This window comes from Camelus bactrianus, chromosome 6 (genome assembly GCF_048773025.1).
Source record: "Camelus bactrianus isolate YW-2024 breed Bactrian camel chromosome 6, ASM4877302v1, whole genome shotgun sequence".
Taxonomy (NCBI): Eukaryota; Metazoa; Chordata; class Mammalia; order Artiodactyla; family Camelidae; genus Camelus; species Camelus bactrianus.
Genome location: NC_133544.1, coordinates 24908301 through 24929524, shown reverse-complemented (window position 1 = coordinate 24929524; position 21224 = coordinate 24908301). Strand labels below are relative to the sequence as shown.

The window sequence follows — 21224 nt, the reverse complement described above, 5'->3', positions numbered from 1 at the left end:
GGACTCCAGTTCCCAAGGGATGTTCTGTACACTATCAGCCTTGGAAGAGCTGCTGTGATTTCATCAAAGGATAGCGGTTCTCAGACTCGCGTGGCACAAAATTATCTCTCAGGGATTGTTTCAGGGAAGTCCTGGCAAATCTGCCACGATGGACCAGAACAGCTGTCTCTAGACTTCAGGATTTCACGGATCAGTAAAATTTTGAAACAAATTCAGGGGATCAACATAAAGTTGCCAACTTTTTATTTAGTTAAGACAGTAAAACACACACACACACAACAACAACCAATTATTACTGCCATAATTTCATGAAAGAAAAGATATTTCAATGCCAATAGGAAACATTTGAATAAGCTTAACTATATGGAAATCTCACCTCACTGACTTTATTTTCTTCACTTCTTCATAGACCAATGAAAACTCCATCACAGACCAGCATGGTGCCAAGGGGGAGACACTGGACTACATAACCCACCAAGATTTGCTCTGGCCTGAGGCCTCTTGGGCTCTTTCAACCAATTTGGGAAGAAAACCTTCCCACCTCAGCTCGCTGGGATTTTCAGACCTAAGTGAAAACTTTCTGGACAGTGCATACTATAATGATGCCACTCAGTTAAATGTGATGTGCCCACAACCCACCCAAAACACTAAGGTTTTCAAACAGTGACGGGGAGACAAGTACAGGAGGGGCTTTGTACCCTCCACTCCACCCACTTTTACCCCAGCCTGGAGGCTCCACTCTGCCTAATTTATAAATGGGCTTCTACATACTATTTTGTTTGATAAGTGTTCTGCTGCCAAAAGAAAGTTTAAAAATGTCTCTATAAGGTGTATAGAATAATTATAGCTCCCAAGGATTGAGCACTGAGCCAGGTGCTTTAAATGCATCATCTTATTCACATTATTTTATTGGATAAAAAAAAATTAGTTGCAGAATAATATGGACAGTATACTTCTAGTTTTGTATTTTGAGAAAAACCTCTCTCTCTTCCCTCTAGATATTTCTATAGACATAGGAAAGTTCTGGAAGGACCTGTAAACAATGGCTGGTCCTTGACAATGAGAGTGCCTGTATATGTGTAACTACCATCTTAAAATTTATGTTTCCACATTTTTGGAATTTTCTCAGTAAAAATGTTTTACAGTAAATGTAAATATGCGTTATTTTATAATAAAAATAAATGTCTATTTTTTTCCTGGCATCTCCAATTTATAGATAAGGAATCTGAGGCTCAGGAGGGATGGCCTTGGCTTGATTTTCCCAGGACCAATCTTTGTGTGGCTCTTTCCACCTTCCCATTCTGCTTCCCTCCTCCTCTTAGCCCTCCCCTAATAAATCATACACTCAACATCATGTCCCAGCTCCACCTCTAGGAGACTCTAACCTAAGACCCTTGTAAATGTCCAAAATGATGGATGAACAAGATTATTCATAGCAGCACTATTTTGAAATAGCAAAATATTTTACAAAGAACTGAAACAACTTAAGTGTCACTTCACAGGGGATTGGTTAAACAAACTAAGAGACATCCACAGGATGGAGTCCTATGCGCTCAAAACAGAAAGACAGCTGTTTTATATCCATAGGGAAAGCTCTCCAAGGGATGTAGAAAAGTGAAAAAACAGCCCAAATCTGGCCCACTATTTTTTGTATAGACTATGACCTAACAATGTTCTTTTTTATATTTTTAAGTAGTTGGAAAAAATCAAAAGAAGAATATTTCATGACATGAGAAAACAATATGAAATTCAAATTTAAGTTTCCATAAATACAGTTTAATTGGAACACAGCCACACTCATTGTCTACAACTGCTTTTGCACTACAGTGGCAGAGCTGAGTAGCTGCAGAAACCATATGTCATACAAAGCCTAAAATATTTACTATCTGGCCTTTTATGGAAAGAGTTTGCTGACTCTTGTTGTGGGGAATGTAAATTTTGGTGTAAAAATAGAGAAAATAAGGATACATGTTGAATTTATTCGCATATTCATAAAGCAATCTTGGAAGGATACCCTGGGAATTAACAAGTGGTTTCCTATGTGTGTGTACGTGGGGTAGGAGAGTAGGAAGTGGGTGGGAATGAACTGGTGCTACCATTTAATGAATGGCTTACTCTGTGCCAACAATGCACATCACATTCATCATTTCATGAAAGCCTCACCATAAACCTAAAAGTTAGATACACAGCATCCCCATTTTACAGTCAAGAAAACAGAGGGTAGGGAGGCTCTATGCCTTGCTGAAGGTTGCAGAACTCCTAAGTGCAGAAGCCAGGTTACCAAGCAAGGTAAGTTCAGCCTCACGCCACCCCACCATTGTCATTTCTCTATTGCTATTTCACTGAGGTTTTGAGGGATTAAAAGAGCTATAGGTTCAGGTCCATATAATGGAGGGTCTGAAACATCAGGGAGGTGTCTGGACTGTACTGAAGGGTAAGGGGGCAGCCCTGGAGATGTTGGAGCAGCCCACCCTCTTCACTCATTCAACAAACACTACCACATGCCAGACGCTGAGGTTCAAGGATGGCAAAGAACTTCTCACCCACTCCGCTCCAATGGAGGCTAGGCAAAGGAACCAGCCTCCAACAAAGTTGTGGGGGCCCAGAAGGAGCCACATATTAGCCTTGAGAGGCTCATGGTCTTCAAGCCAGTCTAGGACATGATGGGATGGGTCTTTTCAAATGCTTATTACTCTGGTGAAAGATTACCCACTGGTGGATAGACCAGGAAGGGGAGGGTTGGAGGCAAGGCTTTGGCTGTGGCCTAGGCTAGCAGGGACCAAGGATGGAACTAAGAAGAAGGCATGGATTCAAGGGGTATTTAACACATAGGTAGTTCCCAGCTGTGGCTTAGACACATGGGTGGAGAGGGTTCTAAGAGCCAAGAATCTCAACTAGGGATCCAAGAAGTGGCTCGGTTTGGGACATGATGAGTGCTGGTGCCTCAGGATGGGTCTCCAGGGGGAAATACCCAGGAGGCAGCACTCAAGAGTGAGGCTGGGGCTTCGGACACAGTCAAGGGAGTTATGGTGGAGAGGTAGGGGCTGCGGGGATGATATCACCAGGGGAGAGTATGAGTAACAAACCACTATTCAGAGTTCCACTGCTGGACTGAGGTGTTAACCCTGCTAACACTTTCCAGTTTCAAAGGAGGAAATGCATTAATCAACAAATTGGTCTCAGTTTTAGGTTTTGCTCTCATAAATTTGTCTCCAACCTTTGGCACTTGCTACTGCTCTTCTGCTTACACACGGTAAAGCAAATGAACAAGCAGTAAAGGAATATTGATGGAAAAATGTGGCAACAGCTCATCCCTTCACTTGACGGCTTGTTCTTTTCAGGGATACATGCGTGTGCCTATAGCAGGTTTTATTTTGCCCACACAGACGACTGTCATAGTTTCTGCTAATAAAACTGTTCCCAGCTCTAATCATGGAATTAATTACACTGATAGTTTCTGGTATTTCTTATGACTTCCAGGTGCTCTGACACCTAAACACTTTGGGAAAAACAGGAATAAAGAGAGAATAAATAAGGGCAGAGGAGAAGCTCTGGGGAGCAACAGTGCTTGAGGGGCAGACAGAGGAAGAGGCTGTGGAGATGTCAGAGAGGTAGGAGGGGACGAGGGAGAGCTTGAAGACAGGAGGGCATTCACTCCATCTCTGCTTCTGGACTCGCTGTGACTGCAGCTCATTACAGTTGAACATGCCCTGGCACCTCCCGAGTGGCTCAATCTCCCCTGACAATCTGGGTCCTGGCGAGGCAGGCAGAAGCCCTCGCAGAGCTCTGCTCCCTCTCTCCTCCTCATTGACTAGACAGGTCTCACGCCCAGGCATGGTCAGACGGCCCTTGTGCTGAACCCCCAGGGATCTAGTGTTTCCAGACCTCATGCCCCAGCCCCCACTGCAAACCAGCCCTGCCCTGGCAGGGAACAAGTGGGCACTCATCCCTGGAGGGTGAAGAGGAGGGAACACTGTGGCCTTGGCACAGAGCCAGGAGCCTGCTGATTCTAGGTAATATATTGTTTGGGGGCCGAGCAGGTGAGGCCCATGCTGGGCTAAAATAGTAGCCACCAATCCCCAGCCTCTTGTTATCCTATGTGCTAAGTTGATGGGTTCCCTTCCCACTGTAAGGAAGGGAGGACTTGAACTCTGTCCCGCTTGTCTTAGACAATAATAATGAACATTTATTGAGCACTAATTCTGTGTTGTGTATTAACTGCTTTTTTTTGTAGGGGGTAATTAAGTTTATTATTAATTATTAATTATTTTTATTAATTATTTTTAATTGAGGTACTGGGGATTGAACCCAGGACCTCGTGCATGCTAAGCACGCACTCTACCACTGAGTTATACCGTCCCCTGTATTAATTGTTATATTTGCATTATGTTATCTAATCTTCACAATCACCTTGGGGGCTAGGTACTGTTATTAACTCCATAAGAAAAGGAAACTGAGGCACAGAGAGGTTAAGGAACTTGTCCAAGTTCATTCATCTAGAATCTCAATGTCCAATAGAACTTTCTGTGATGAGGGAAATGCTCTCTAGTCTGTGCTATCCAATGTGCCAGCTATTAGCCACTAGCCACTTGTGGCTCTTAAGCACTTGGAAATGCAGGTGATATGACTGAGTTCTATGTTAAATTAAATTTAAATAGCTCTTTGTAACTGATGGCTACCGTACTGAACAGCCCAGTATAGAAAATGGAGGGATTGGGATTTGAACCCCTAAAGTCTATCTTGGCTTGTAGCCATGAAGTTAGAAGGTTCCCCTGCCTACTCTCACTGCATTCTTCATCCCCAGGCACTTGGGTTCCCTGACTGTCCTGGCCTGAGGGAATCTGCACCCTCCTCAACTTCTCTGTCCTGCCCCCACACTGCAATATGTATCATCAGATGTCAGGAGGGTGTAGCAGGAAAGAGAATGAATTTCCAGAAGACCTGGACCCAGGCCCATGTCACAGGGGACCAGGTTCCAGCACAGCAGGAGGAAAGACTTCTACAAAGCCAGGGTTGCCCAGTGACATGGCAGTCCCTGGAGAGGCAGGAGCACCACGTCCCTGGAATCACGGAGCTGGTCTCTGCCCATGCCTGAAAGGAAGCAGCAGGCATTCCTGTTCAGGGTGGGGCTCTGGGCCCATGGCTTCTGAGAGACCCAGCCCCTGCCTGCTGCCTGGCCCAGGATGCGGCATTGCCAACCCCTGCACCCTCACTCCCTGGTGCCCTCCCGAAAGGGCCGAGAGCTTGCCTCCCCCATCTGGGTCAAGACCTCTCCTACTGCTGGTCCTCTGTGCCCACTCGCCTGACCCCTTTGGCCTCACTGGTCAGCCCAAGACCCCCACCCAGCCCCACCTGGCCACCTGTGAGTCACATCCCCCTGCTCTGAGATCTGTGCCTTTAGCTTTTTCTTGGCCACACCCAGGTCTGAGAAGAGCTCAGGCACACAGACTCCAGGGGATGGTCCTGGCAGGCTGAGGGGTGGGGAGGGGTCAGAACCCATGGGAGCCTCTGCTGCCCAGAACTGCACCCTGTTCTGCTCGCCCAGCAGCTTGGGAGAGAACACAGCACCCTGCTTCCTTGCAGGAAAATGAGAGGCGGAGGCTGGCAGAGCCTTGCACATCCCGGAGACACTGAGCCTGGGCCTCAGGCCTAGTTCCTGCCTCTGTAGCAGCCTTACATAAGTACTGCCTCAGTCTCCCAAGGGTCCAGAGAGCCCCCTGAGCCTCGTCGCTCTCCTGCACCCTCCAGACCCCTCATGCCTCAGTCATTAGAATGCTTTTCCACTGAGTAGCCTGTCTCACAGGCTGCCAAGCGCCTGCCCCTTGAGACTCAGTATCCCTTTTTTCTCTCCAGGATGGGCCAGGGAGCTGGATAGGAAGCTCAGCTTCCTGGGGTCACATCTGGGACACCTCAGGGGGCAAAGAAAGGAGAAGAAGGTGCCTGGACGGGCTGCCCAGGGCCCAAGGAAATGTCCCTCATTTTCTACACACGTGTCATTTTGCCCCAGTGTCAAACTGCCCAGCAATCCATCTCTTCCACCAAGAAGGGAATAAAGAAAGGGCCTCTCCAAGAGCTCCTTTGCCTCCTTCAGGACCACCAAAAGAGCTGCAGCTTGGCCAGAAACACAGACCCCCCAGAGGAGGAAGGAGGGACCAGATCTTACCCTCTTTATACCCTCCATGGAGACATCACAGTTCTGGGCACACAGCTGCCGCCCCCCAGACAGTCATCACATTGAACTCTGACCTCCTCTGTGGCTCCCATCTCTCCAGCACAGGCTGGGCCTCACACACAGGCAGCCCGGGGGCAGTCAGCAGTCTGAAGCCTTTGGCTCCAGGTTCCCCCAGGAAGACTTGTCAGCTCGTGGGGACCCTGGAAGTCACAAATTCATCATCTAACCAGTTCCAAGGTGCCCTTATGAACACCTCAGAAGGTGTATGGACCCATGTGGGCAATGAGGGAAAAGCACCAGCCTCTGAGAGTTTACGATTCAGGCATGGAGGTGGGAGGTGGGGGAGGGCTAGCATACCTGGTGCCTTTGTGGGGATTAGAAAAGGGGCTCGAGTGCAGCCAGTTTAGAGGTTGCTCTGCTCTCTTCAGGCGGATGTGGCACTGTGCGAGGACTGGGCGATCAAAATGCAGGCTAGATTTTTAGCCCCATTCACACCCTGACCTTTGTGTGGGGTGCAACACACACACCCCCATGCACAGAGGCCCTGGGACAATACCCTGTACTTGAGTGGTACATACCATCTAACAGTGGAAAAGCAGCAGTTGCTAGGAGTCTCATGTCTAGGTAAGCTGCCTGGCCAAGATGCTTCAGGCCTCCCTAGACTGGTGCCTGGGTCTGGGTGCCTGGGGAAGACTTTCTAGAGGTTGTGTGATGTTCTAGAGGAAAGGGTGGAGAGGGCAGAGTCCACTGAAGGCAGAGAGAACCATGAGCAGTAAGGGACAGATCCAGAAATGTGCTAGTGATGGTGTTCAAGGAGGGTAAGGAGGCCTGTTTGGTTAAAGGGAAAATGGGAGGGGCCAATGTTTGGTTAAAGGGAAAATGGGAGGGGCCAAGGATGATGATAAATAATAGCAAATAGCGACCTAGTGTTTATTATGTGCCACGTACTATTCTAAGCATTTTGTATGTATTAACTAGTTTAATCATCACTAAAATTAGGGAGGAAGTATTATTATCCCCATTTTACAGATGATGCACAGAGTAGCTAGGTAACTTGCCCAAGATCACACAGCTAATGATGAACAGAGCTGGGGATCAAACACAGATGGCCTACATCTGCATCTGGTTCCTGAGCCTGTTCTCTAAACCTCTCTACTATATCATGGCTTGAAGTTATGCTTTGGGACTGTGCTGTAGAGCCAAAAGTCTGAGTCTTATCCTTTGGATCTCATGTATAAAAGGGAAGCCTTGAAGGAAGATGTTTTTACTAGGAAGGAACAAGATTAAAAATGGTCTTTTAGGAAGGCAATCACAGGCATCTCCCCCCCCCCGGGGTCCCTACCAGCCCCTACCACCCACACAGCCTAACCAAGAGCGCACTCCTCCCCACCCTCACCTCCCAGAAGACTTCTCAGGGCATTTATGATCCCCAGGGGGTGGCAGGGGTGAGCCGGTGAAGTTTCTGGAGCCCCAGGACTCCACACACACCCACCTGGGTCAAGTAACAGCTCTGCTGACTGAGCCCCAGGCACGGAACAAACATCAGCTTAGAAAGGTCCCCAGTGCCCTGAGAGGTGGGTCTCACTCTCCCCATGTGTGACATCTGCAGTGCGGAGAAGGTAAGTCTCTGGCCCTAGCTCACATGTCTCATGAACGACAAAACCCAGAATTCGAACCAGGTCTGTCGGACTCCAAAGCTCATCACGCACCTCCCACCACCGCACCCTAACTAGCTCATGTTTTGTGATTTCCAAAGAAACACATGAAAAAAGGAAGTGGTTGGGGAGGTGAAGAGGTGAAGGGAAAGAAAACACGAGTCAGGGCCTACGGGGACCTGGCAAGTGCTACAGATCAGTGGAGGGGGAGGCGGGGGATTGAGCTAGGATCCCTTCCCAAAGCCACGAAGAACTTGGTATACGGACTTCTCACCACCACCAAACTGGCTGTGAGATGCCCACCTCCTGAACTCTGAGTTCCAAGCCTGTGGTCTTTGGGACCCTCAACCGTCCATATATGCTGCTCACTGCACCCCCCACACCGAGAGCTTAGCAGGCCTGCCTTATCAGAGAGCAAACACAGGCCACTGACTTCAGATGAGTTTACCCCACTTCTGGACCTGCCTGGACAGGTCCATTGTAGACAAAAGCAGCTGGTACCTGGGTCAAGGATATACTTCTCAGGGGCTGGCCAAAGTCTTGGTAGCCTGTAGCCAGCCTGCTTTTCCAGGGCCTGGAACTCTACACCAGGACCCTAAACAAAAGGAGATTTCTAAAAGACCTGGGAGCCCAACCTGAAAAGCTTTCATTCAGCCCAAACCTACCAACTGATTATGTGCCAGACATCTGCTACAGGCACTTCATTTTAAAAATTTTATTAGGCTCTGTATGCTTGGGAGCTAATTGATTAGTGTAATCCTATGCTCTAAGAACTATCACCCCCTTTTTACAGAAGAGAAAACTGAGGCACAGAGCAGCTGTTTACCTGCCCACTATCACCTGGGGTGGGGTCACAAGCCTGAGCTCTGTACCTTTGGTGGATGACATCCCCCAACCTGCTGTTCACCCTTGGCTACGACAGGAAACCTCACCAGGACCAGAAACACCTTACGAGTGGCCTGGGCGAACTCTCAGAGTTTCCAGTTACCACTGTTGCTGTAAAGAAAAGACTCAGGTAACCCCAGAGTCTAGGGACAAAGAGTGGGTGCCATTTATAGGACACCTAAAAGGTGCCAGGTGCATTTACATATATTAGTAAATCTTCCTGACATTTCTACAAGGTAGTGGTGGGCAGCCCCATCTTACAGATGAGAACATTGAGGTTCGTGAGGCTAAATCACTTGCTCTAGGCAACATAAGTGTTAGGTGGCAGAGCTGAGATTCAAACCCAGACTTATCTAACCATAAGACAAAAATTACATCACAATTCCTCCCTCACACGCTATTGCCTGCTGTAGGGGCTCTGACCTTGACCCGAGAACCTCAAGAAAAAGAAAGAAATGTAGAATCAGTTTGTTCCCTAAGGGTGTGGCTTGGCTGGGGTCTCAAGAGAATACCCCCAGAACAGTACCAGATTCCCTCAAGAGGCTCTGATGTAGCCCCCACCCTCGCTGGCTGGGTGCACACTTGGGTGGACATGTTAGGTAGCGGTGAAGGGCTGAGGCTCTGGGAGGAAACTGTGGTGTAGGCGGCTGTCTGGAAGCAGAAATGTGGTAGCTCCAGAGGTTTTGCTTTGCAATCTTCATTTTGCAAGGAATGGGGATTTTTTTTTCTTTTCAAAAAGCCCTGGACTTCCTTGAATTTTAGACCTTTCACAAATATTTTTTTAGGAGAAAAAAGAAGAAAAAAAAAACCCACAAAATGCCTGTCGCAACTACTCACTTCCACAATGAATCACGGACACAAAACCACAGCTATGTGGCTAACAAAGGAACTATGTGTTTTCACATTTTGTTATTGGAAATCATTTAGCAATCTTCACTATGTCATCTGCAGACAGACAGACAGACACGCAGACACACCCCTCTGGGTCCCAAGCTGCCAGTCTTAAAACCACAGTCATCAGATGACTTTGCATTTCACCCATTTTCCCTTTCTAATCCTTTTCTGGAAAGTTACCCTGCAAGGCTTAAACCTTCCTCCTTAGCCCCTCTCCAGAGGTGGGGGGTGCGTGTGCACGTGTGTGCATGCCAGTGATTGGAGGAGGAATGCTGAGACACTGATTCAGTTAATTCCACAAGTGGAAACAAGTAGACATTTCAGAGTCCCTTTTTTATTACTGTTATCATAATAGCACTTTACTTTGGTAAAGTGATTTTCACCTGGGAAGCTGACAGTGCCTTTTCTGACAGTGGCAAATTAATTAACTGATGGCAGATTTACAGATTGCATAACTGGAAAAACTACTGGACCCATAAATCAGAAACTTCCTCTATGTTCTGGACCGGGGTGAAACCTGATATATATTTGAAAACCTTGAGCTCAAAAGGAGAATTCAGAGCCTAAAAAATCTCCATTATGATTTTTGAGGCATGTTCTCTCAGCACAGCTTTCCACCCACACCCTGTCTCACACACACACACACACACACACACACACACACACACACACACACACACACACACACACACACACACACACACACACACACACACACACACACACACACATATACACACCCCACTCCAGAGGGCAGTGTTCACTGAGCAGCCACAAGTTCCATACAAAGCAGCCACCGGATGGGATGAACATTCCCCCGGGGCATCTGAAAAAGAACATGACTGTCTTTCTGTTCCCTTCTGGCTTCATCTCTCCCTAACCTTTCCTTTCAAACAAAAGTCCTAGGGGACTTAGGTCAGTTAAATGCTATGAGTACAGCCATAAGCTTGAAATGTTTGTTGCGACTATTTTTTTTTAAGTCAGATGCTGGAAACTGCATAAATTATTGTTTTAATGGGAGCCCAATAAGCTCCCTGGCCTCCCCATAGGAGGCCTGGGCATGGGGGATGCCACTCCAGGCTCTTGACATCTTTCTAGATTTTTCTGAAAAGATCCCAGATGTCTTGCCTGACCTGGTCCCCGTCAGCTCCCACACCAAGCTTGCTGCTCTGCACTTGCCTAAGCCTTCCTGCTCTCAGAGCTGTTCAGTAAACTGGCTATGAGCAAGGATTCCAGAGTCTTGAGTGGAGCTGGGCTGGAATGGCCCTTCATGTCAGTTTCCACCTCTTAGAGAATCCTCTTCATAGGGTCATTGTGAGGACTGGTTAAGGTGCTGAAGACATTCTACTTGCCCCTGTGGGCCTCTCTCCACCCAACTCTGGGCCCTGGGAGGCTCCTTCATCCTCTACTTTTGAGTCCTGTTCTGCCCACGTGGGACCCCAGCAAGAGGGCAGAGGACAGATGAGGGAGCGGAGGTATTCATCCTCCAGCTCCCTCCTGATGGGCCACTGTGGGCGGGTGGTGGCTCTATTCCTTTCCTGAAGGCCACAGCCCTGTTGTGGCCCTCTCCTGTGGCTGGAGCTACTCTGGGTCCCAGTAACATCTGACCCCTTGCCCCTTAGATCTGCAGGGCTAAGAGATTCCCTGCATAGTTACCCCCAGGACACTCTGCTTCCCTTGTTGTTTCTTCTGACCGTGTCCATATCTTTGCAAATAGACCGTTTGTCAAACTGTTCTCATTGAGCGTGCCATCTGTTTCCTGCTGGAATCCTGACTGATACCAATAAGAAGGAGTCTCAACGATCAAGTATTGAGCACTTAGTTATGTGACTCAGCACTTTATCCCCTTTGACTAATGGAGGTGAAGAGACAACATCAAACAGCTGGTGAGCAGTAGAATCAGATGAAACTGAGGTCTAGCGCATGATCACTGCTCTTAACCACTGTGCTGTAGGGGCCCCAGTACTAAAAGAGATGGTGCCCATAAAGTGCTTTGCACAGTAGGGCTAGCTGATTCAATAAGGCTCCATAAATGGTAGGTTAAAATCACAACCATACCACACTCAAAAAATCCAAAGTCTTAAATTCTACTCCAGCATAACACTAGCCCAACCCTAACCACAACGCTAAGGTTGAAGCCTCATTCTAATACCACACTAAAGTGATACTCTAATCCTACCCTAACCACCACCTTACCGTGAACTAGAATGCCACCTCAACCACAATCTTAGTCCCATCAATCCTAACCCAAACATGTATCACTGTAACCACAAAGCTCGACACCCTCCCAGGGTGAGGCTGGGATCAGGGCTGAGGGGAGCGCTAGGAGTCTCCCTGCCCCTCTGCACCTAGGTGCTTGCCCCTACCCCAGTGGCAAATGCACCTGCACGCAAATCCATCTCTTTACCCTCTTTGTCAGACTCTACACAATTGGCCAAGAGATATTTATGCAACATTTACTTCCCTGGGGAGAACCAGGAGAGGAGGGTAGAGCATCTAGCACTGTTAGACAGGCATTGTTGCCTGGAACAGAACACAGTGCAATAAATCCTGTGGGTGGTGATGATGATGAAGGAGAGTTAGAAGGGGAAGACGCTCTGTAGCTTTCTCCATCATTTGGATGCAGGCTCTGGGCAAATAGGAGGTGAACACTGCCTATCTTAGAGCTCTATAGAGGGCTGGGGCCAGGGCTGGGCTGGGAAGGAGTCCCTCTTGGAAGCAAACCCAGGGGAGGGCCCTATAATCCATAACTCTGGGATAATCTTAGAAAAGGGAGTCATGCAGGCTTCATCAGAGATTGGGGGCTGACTCGGGCCACTTCAGGCCAGATGTCCACCTTCAAGCTTCAATATGAGAGGAAGGAAGGTAAGAAGAAGTGTGCAAGAAGCAGACACCATTTCCCTTGAATCTGCCCACATGCCTGGGGTGGGAAACTGGAGACGTGTTTTGAGGCCCCAGGGCCCCCTTCTCCCTTGAGCACTGAGAGGCCTGAGCTCAGTGGCCTCTTCATCAACCCAGACGTGTCTGCCCTGGGCCAAGCATGGCGGGAGGAGGAGGCCGCAGGCTCTGCTGCCCGGAAAGGAGGCACATGGGACCCACCCTCCTCAGGACCTCTGTTGGGCCCCTTTAGCCAAGACTGAAAGCACAGCAAGACCGCATCCACCCAGAGCCTATGTCTTTTTGTTTTCACACACAGGTACCCCAAGGCCAGCCATGGCCCTGACCAAGCCCTGAGCCCTGTGGCCCTCAGGTATTTGTGTGGGTTGGAGCGGTGGATGTTAACACTCTACAAAGCCCAGAGGCCCACCTCCTTTTCAGAGAAACCTGGAGAGGACTACCTTGAAGGAACATGCTTTGTGGGGGAAATGGAAAACACTTCCCTCCTGGGGAGAAGCCAGGTCCAGGGTCACCACGTACAGCTGCACAGGCCATGTGCCACACAATTCTTAGAGTACCTGTCAGAAAGACTATGATGGAACAACATCTCCTGGTTCTGTGTCCAGGGACTCAAAGGTCTAGCACACACAGCCTGCCTCCCTCCTGTCCTTAATGGAAATGAAGTGTTTCAGACCCACCTCATTACCCCAAGCAGCTTCCGCAGGGCAGGGATGAGTGGGACCGGCAGGGGCTGAGTGCCAAGGGACCATGCACAAACCTTAATGTGGCCCATTTACACTTTCAGAACCCTCTGCAAGCAGTGGGGAGACAGGGCATGGGTGATGAAGGAAGTTCTCAGCTGAGACACAGGTCTCTTTTACTCTCTTTGAAAAGCAGCAGCAGGGCTTCTGTGACTTCAGACTTGGGAAAATAAAACCCCTTCCATTTGTTCTGGCTGGAGGCCCACGAGTAAGCAACCTCCTCTGACTACTCCCCTCTGAGCCCTCCCTCTTCCAAACCCACAGCCCTAGGGAAGAAGGTTTATGGGACTTTTCTAAGGCCCAAGAAATGGAAGAAAGTGGGAGGAGATCCCTTTATAGCTGCCGCCGCCCCTGCCCGACCCCTGGCACTTCTAAGGGCCTGCTAAGCCCTGCTCTGGCCATTCTCTCATCACCCTTAGAAGAGAATCATTGCCCTCAGCCTGCCCTGGCTCCAGATCCCTAAGGCCAAGGGGCACAGGGTAAGCAGGTACCCACCTGTTGGGAGGATTGGGAGAGCCCCTTCCTGGTAACAGCATGCCTGGGCATAAGCTGAGTGTCAGCTCAGAAGGGAAGGGATCCGAGACCAGCTATCTTTGCTCCAGGCAGCAACAGAGGATACGTGGTGACAGGGATGTTCATTAAGTAGCTAATTATTTACTTACTGAGTACTTATTGTATGCCAGGCACTGTTCTAGGAGCGGGGTGGGGTGGGGGTGGAGGGTGGGGGGAGGGGGATATATCAGCAAACAAAACAAAGATCCCTGCCCTCGAGCAGCTCACACTGTAGTTGGGGAAAAACAGATAATACACAATAAACATAATAAGTAAATTAGATGTTATGTCAGAAAGTGGAAAATAAAAAAGCACTGTGGAAATAAAAAAGTGAACCAGATGAAGGGACTCTCAAATTAGGGGTTTACAATATTAAATAATAGGAAAATAGGAGACATCCTCCTCCTGGGAAAGAGCCAGGTTCAGGGTCACCACATACAGCTGTACAGGTTGTGCACTGCACAACCATAGGGTACCTGTCACAGAGACTATGATGTGAAGCACATCCCCTGGTGGTATGTCCAGTGGCTAAGGCTAACCTTATATTTAAAAGCCTTAAAAGGCGGTCAGGGAGGGCCTCAGGGTGGAGCTGCTCCTGAAAGTGACCCAGGCATGTGTAGGAGGCATAAATAAGCACTCCAGCCCACTGTCAGGACTGCTAAATACCAGCAAGAACCAGCATTTACAAGGCCCAATTACAGTTCAGAAAGCAATCTTCCACCTACATTGTTTTAGTTCATCCTGACAACCTCCCTGTGAGGGAAGAATGATCCTTCCTGTTTCACAGATAGAGACATTAAGGCTTAATGAAGTTAAGTGGCTTGCCCAAGGCCACAAGTCTAGTGAGTGGCCCAGCCTGGAAGCAAATTTGGGCATCCTGACTCTAAGTCTTTTCAAAATAGTATAGCCAAAGTCCTAAGGGTTGGGGAATTCCAGAAAAACCCCAGGGGGCAAGCTTGGGGCTCAGAGTTATAAAAACAAGTCAGGAAATAAAAGGAATAAAAAAAGAAAGAAAAGAAAGAGAAGGAAGGTATTCATCCCCTGGAGGTCCCAAAATCTTGACTCAGTCAGATTTGTGGGGTTGAGTCAACCCAGCAGAGAGGCACCACTCAGTGGCCCTGAGGAAGCAGATGATGCAGCGCAAAAGATGCAGACTGATTAACTCAGCCTTGCCAAGGAGGACTTGAGGCTCACTGTCAGGGAGAGCCAAGGTCTGCCCCTGTGAAAGGCATCACGTGTCCTTGTCATGACCTTGGAAATGAGTAAAGAGGAGAGTAAGCATAGTTCACCATCAGTGATGGAAAATGACCAAGCTGGAGGCCAGAGTCTGAGACCATTAATTCTTGACCTCAGAGAAGACCTACTTGTCACTTTGATTTACAAATATGGAAACTGAGGCTCAGGGAGGACAAGGGACTCTTCCAAGTTTTCCTAGCTCGAGTTGGCCTCTGGTCAGATTCCAGGTGTACTGGAGAACAGTCTTGGGTCCAAGGGACTAGAAAGAGGAGGAAAGAGGACAAACAGGGGTCACTTTGCCCAGAGGAGAGAGCAGAGGCACGTGGCAGCATGCTGAAGCCCAGAGCAGAGGAATGGAGTGGGATGGAGTTGGCGGCAGCTGGAGCTGGGCTCAGAGGACCCCGATGAGCCTTCAGACTTGCCCAGTGTCAGGATCTCCTGGGTTCCCAGGACAGGCCCACAACCTTTGTTGCCAACCTTTGTCTTGCCTCAGTTTCCCCACCTAGAAACTAGACAGTGGGTTGGAGAAAAACCCCTCCTGGCAAACAGAGTGTCTCACTGGTTTGTCACAGGCATGGGGAGTAGGTAGGTACCCTAAGAGATTTCACAGTTTTTGGAGCCACTGTGTGCCAGACACCCCACTAATCCCTCTACATGCATTATTTCAATGAATTATCTCAACCACCCTATGAGACAGGCATCAATTTTCCCACTTCAAAGAGTCTGAGTTGCAGTGAGGTGAAGTGACTTGCATAACTAGTTTGTGAGGGTGCTGCCTGACTCCAAAGTCCAGTGCTTTCCCGGCACACACACCAGGGTTGCCTCCTTACACCTGCTGCCCTCTCCTCAGGTACCTGGTTTGATTCTAGATCGCCGATCTCCTGGGAAAATCCCTTGCCATTCTGACAGGAGGGATGCCTGGGTGCCCCCTGTAGCAGCTTCTGGGGCAGTGGTCTCCTGAGGGGTTGCTCTGCTCCCCTAGACTGGCAGAGATCACCTGTGGGGGCAGAGTCCCCGCACCCCCAACAGAGGCCTGGCAAGACCTGGGGGTGAAGGAAGGCAGCACTCCTGTGGGAAACCTGTGGGCTCACTCTCAGCAGGTTAAAGGTCACGTGTCAGGAAGTGCCACGAGGGCCCTAGTGGAGACGTGGGGCACAATGATGCCAGGATTCTGCTCTGAGGCGGCAAGTTCTACGCCCTGCCGCAAGCAGGCACCCACGGCCACGTGTGCTCCTGACAGCGGCACTAGTGCCCCTGCCCTTCCTCCCTCTCCCCACAGACAAAAGCCCCGAAACGCCTGGCACCCCCAGCCAGGGCTGTGGGAGTGGACACACCCCTGAGTGGCCTCACTGCTGGGCCTCATCAGTAGACTACACGGGAACCCGCTGCAGGAGCTGGGAGATGTGAAGGAGAGACTGCGGGGGGAGAGCCGAGCTGACTGGTCCACTCTGCTCTGTGCCAGTTGTGTTGGGGGTGCTGGAGCAGAGAAAACAGATAAAACGTGGTCCTCCTAGGCCTGACATTTTACTGAGGTGAGAAAGAAAGTCAAATAAATGAGCGATATACGTGCTATGGAGAAAAACAGCTAGGCAAGGGGTAGGGAGTGTTAGGAGGTGTGTAGTTTAAAATCAGGTGAACATGGGAGCCCCACTGAAAAGAAAAGACCTGGAAGGGGAAGGAAGGATCCATGTGCATATCTGGGAAGAGGGTTTGATGTAGGTTGAATTGTGTCCCCCAAGATACATAGAAGTCCTAACCGCCAATCCGTGAATGTGACCTTATTTGGACATAGGGTCTTTGCAGATGTAATTAGTTAGGGTTAGATGAGATTATACTGAATTATGGTGGACCTTAAATCCAATGACCAGTGTCCTTATAAGAAGAATATAACACACACAAACACACACACACACACACATGCACAAACAGGCACACAAAAGGAAGCCATGTGATGGCAGAGGCAGAGATTAGGGTGATGCAGCTACTAGCAAAGGGACACCAAGGATTGCCAGGAGCCTTCAGATGCTAGGGGAGAGGCATGGAACAGACCTTCCCTCAGGGTTTCCAGAAGGAACAACCCTACTAAGGCTTTAATTTTGGGCATCTGCCCTCCTGAACTGTGAGAAGATGCATTTCTGCTTGCTTTCAACCATTCTGTTTGTGGTCATTTGTTACAGCAGACCTAGGAAGCAAACACATTGTTCCAGGGAGGGAGATACCAAGGGCAAAGGCCCTGGAGTGGGGTGTCTCTGGCATGTTTGAGGTAAAACAAGTCGGCTGGTGTGGCAGAGGCACAGTGAATGAGGGGTGAGAGCTGATGTTGGAGACGTCAGAAAGGTTTGGGGGCCAGATCATTCATGGAGGGCTGCCTTTCGTAAGCGGAGCTGTTATACTTCAGATGGAGGGTCCTAGCTGGAATGGGCTGCAGTGTATGGGTGTAGTTGGCCCCATGATCTTTGTTTCCTGGTGTTAACGCCTTTCAATATGTTACATTAAATGGCAAAAGGAAATTAAGATTGCAGATGGAATTAAGGTTGCTAATCAGCTGACCCTAAAATAGGGAGAGTGTCCTGGATTATCGGGGGAAACAGGGCATGTAATCATACTGGCCCTTAAAAGTCGAAGAAGGCAGAAGAGTCAGTGACAGATTCAGCTGTAGAGGGAGGCAGAGGGGAGAGTTAACACACAAAGATTTCACCTGCTGTCGCTGGCTTTGACAATGGGAAGGTGGCCACAAGCAAGGAATGTGGGCGGCTTCTATATGGAATGGCCCTCAGGTGACAGCCAGCAAGGAAGCAAGGACTTCAGTCCTACAGCTGCAAGGAAGTGAATTCTGCCAACAAACAACTTGAATGAGCAAGAAAAGAGATTCTCCCTGGAGCCTCCGGGAACTCAGCCCTGCTGACACCTTGACTTCAGCCCAGTGAGACCCGTGCCAGTTGTTTGACCTAAAGAACTGTAGGATAATACACGTGCATTGTTTTAAGTGGCTAAATTTGTGGCAATTTGTAATGGAAGCCATAGAAAATGAATACAGTGGCAAAGAGGTGGAGTGTACAGAGGGGAGGAGATCCAGGAGAGGGAGAGACTGACTGGGATGGTAAAAAGAAGGCTGACCCCAGCTGCCCTCTGGGGGAACAGCCTGGGGAAGAGCCACCGCCATGGGGCCCACAGCTTCCAGTAGCCCCCTGCCACCCTCACTTGTCCTGCTCAACACTGTCTTCCAGGCCCCTTGTTGCCCAAGTGCCGACCAAACCCACTGAGGATGTCCCCAGGGCCCTGCCTCTAGGTCCTGACCCAAGGAGGTCCCCCCAGTTCTGAGAAATGTCCTGATACCTCCCCTTATGCTGTCTCCTTTAGGGCTTGTGGGATGGTCTTGGTGGAACAGCCAAACCAGCCAAAAACCACTCCTAGTGCTATTGCTGGATCACACCTTCCCTGAGGCTGGGTCTGGGCTCTGACTTCAGAGCAGGTGTGCATACGCACACACACACGCGCGCGCGCGCACACACACACACACACACACACACAGAGGGACCACAGTTTTTTGTCTGCTTTTTGGCACCCAAGCCCCTATGCCTCCTCTCCACCCAAGTCCCCATGGCAAAGAGAACCAGCCCACTGATGGCTAACATGTATTGAGCACTAAGCCGTACCTGGCGCCATACTAAGTGTTCTAATCACATGGTCTCATGGTCTATTTCATCTGCTCTGCAATACTATCAGGTGGAGACTGTTGACTCAGAGAGGTTAGGGCATTTGCCTCTAAGTCCAGAATTGGAACCCAGGATTATCTGAATCCAAAGCCCGAGCTCAGACCCTCACTCCTCAAGGGGTGGTCCATGGACCAGCAGCATCAGCATCAGCTGAGCCCGTGTTAGAGATGCTCACCCCAGACCTGCCAAATCAGGAGCTGCATGCTGACCTGCAATCAGCCCCCAGGTGATTCACATGCTCCTTGCAGTCTGAGAAGCATATGTGTAAAGCACTGTTTTCCAAGGCCTGCTGGTCCTTGGTTGTTGTAACCTCCTCCTCCCCTAGTCCCTCATGGCCCTTCCCCAGCTGCCTGCCTCTTGCTCCCCAGGTGGAGAGGCTCTCTGCCAAGTTTGGGGAAGAAGCCTGGACCTGGGGCTCAGAGGCAGTCTCCAGGACCCTGCAGCCAGCCCAGGCCACAGCTGGACAACATCATTCCACATCTGGCTCACTGTAGGGCTTGCTGCCTCCTGCCTGAGACTCTTCTGGCTCCTCCCTCTTGTCTTCCTTCTGAGACACAAGTCTCTTGGCCTCTGTTGAGTGCTCTCCTGAAGGTGGCCTCTGGCCATCACCAGTCCCTGCCGTGTCTCCCCTCCCTGGACACTTTGCACCCTCCTTTTGCTCCTAGAATGCCCTCTGCATAATGTCACTCCCTTTATCTGGACACCAAGGGCCTGTCCAACTTGCCATCAGGAGAGAGGCCAGTGGCTGCTTGGGAAAGCTGGCCAAGCTCACAGGAAATGTCTGACACCACCAGGCAAGCAGGATTTGGCCTCCCAAAGCAAAACACAGCTGGGCCGACTGAGGGCCGCTCGGACTTTCCCAGATTTCATGGCACTGAGGCGCCAGGGCAGAGAGAGAGAGAGGCTGGGCTGGCCTGGAGGCTGCAGCTCATTAAAAACATCACAGTAGCCCCTGGCCAGGGAGCCTGTGAAGCTCAAAGAGGACAGCCCTGCTGTGGGCCGGAGACCTCACCCTGGGCCTTTGTCCTCCATTGCTTCTTGCACACGTGAAGCCTTCCCTGGGGGCCCGAAGCCTCACATAACTCCTCTCTTCCTCCCAGCTTCCTTCTCTGCCTAGCATTGAGTCTCATCCATTTATTCATTCAATTTGTGTGGATTGAGCACCTCCAGGATGCCAGGCACAGTGTTAGGCACCAGGGACACGTTCAAGAAAAAGTAGGACGCAGTAGTCCCTGCTCTCAGGGAGCTCCTGGTCCAGTGAGAATATGCACAGACGGCCCTGAGGCAGAGTGGAAAGTGCAGCACTGGGGACATGGAGCCTCACCTCCTCTCCTCTGTGCAGCATTGGCGGGGGTGCCCTTGGCTCCAGGTATGGGATGACGGTCCAGGACCACGTGGGCCCTTTGTTGGGTAACTCTTCAGTTGGGACCAAGTAACAGAAAGCAATGCAGTTTGAGCACTTTCTTCAATCTAGGACTGCAGGAGGAGCTGTGGGGAAATCCACATTGTATGAAAAGGAGTTGCTGCCTTCCAGGGCGCAGGCCACACAGTCTGATTGCAGGCGCGGGGCACAGACCCACAGGGATGTGTGCCAAGTGTGCATTGCAGGCGGTCATAGCTTGGTGGAAGTGATGGAGGGCGTGGTTTGGAAGAAGTGGGCCTGGGCCTTGAAGAATAGCGGGAGCGGGATAGGCTAAGAAGATGGGGCAGGGGATGTAAACAGCTCTACTCAAGGGTGCAAAGGACAGGATGACCTGCCAAGCAACCACCCCAGCACTCACTTGTGCACGCACACAGAGGATAAATACACTGTAAGATGAATGTATCCCACAAGCCAAGAAAGAGCTTGCAGGGGGAAAGCCAGGCTGGAAGGGCTCTGCTCCCACCTTGCCCCAGGCTGGCCCTGGAGCTGCCACCTCTGGGGCGTCTCCAGGTGCCTTCTCAACAGGCCTACCCACTTCCAAGACCAATCAGAACAAGTCTCAGGTCCGGTCCACCTGCTCACAGCCAATCACAGGCAGTTCGCCTAGCCCCCGCATTGTCCACCTGGCCCTTAATTCTGCCCCTCTCTCTGCCCCAGCATCCCAAGGCCTTGGCCAAAGGGTTTGGCTCTTCTGGTTTTGACCTTAGAGCTCCTAGGCCTTGACCCGAATTCATCCTTCTGCTTTCTCTGATCCTGGCTGCCCTTGGAAAGCACCTGCTTGCGTGGTCCGGGCCCTGGAAACCACCTTACCAAGACCTTGGTCTGCTCTTGTCCCGACCTCACCTCTTCCCCTTTGGAGTTGCTGGACGACCTCAAGCTCCTTTCCTTTCTCTCCTGAGCTCTCCCTCTGGGAATCTGACCTCGAGGTCAGCCTTATTTCCCTGGTTCCCCCAGCCTCATCCAGGAGAGCAAATCCTTTTTCCCCTGAGTTCAGCAAGACAAAGTTCAAACATTTCATAAAGAACTTCCTAAGTAGGAAGCAAATGGAAAAAC

The 21224-nt window shown here is 50.0% G+C and overlaps 1 protein-coding gene across 4 annotated transcripts in view; it reads right to left on the bottom strand.

The window, feature by feature from the left end:
* The window catches only part of LTBP2 (latent transforming growth factor beta binding protein 2), a 100119-nt gene that overhangs the window by 56752 nt on the left and 22143 nt on the right, over positions 1 to 21224 (bottom strand). The window lies entirely within an intron of this gene.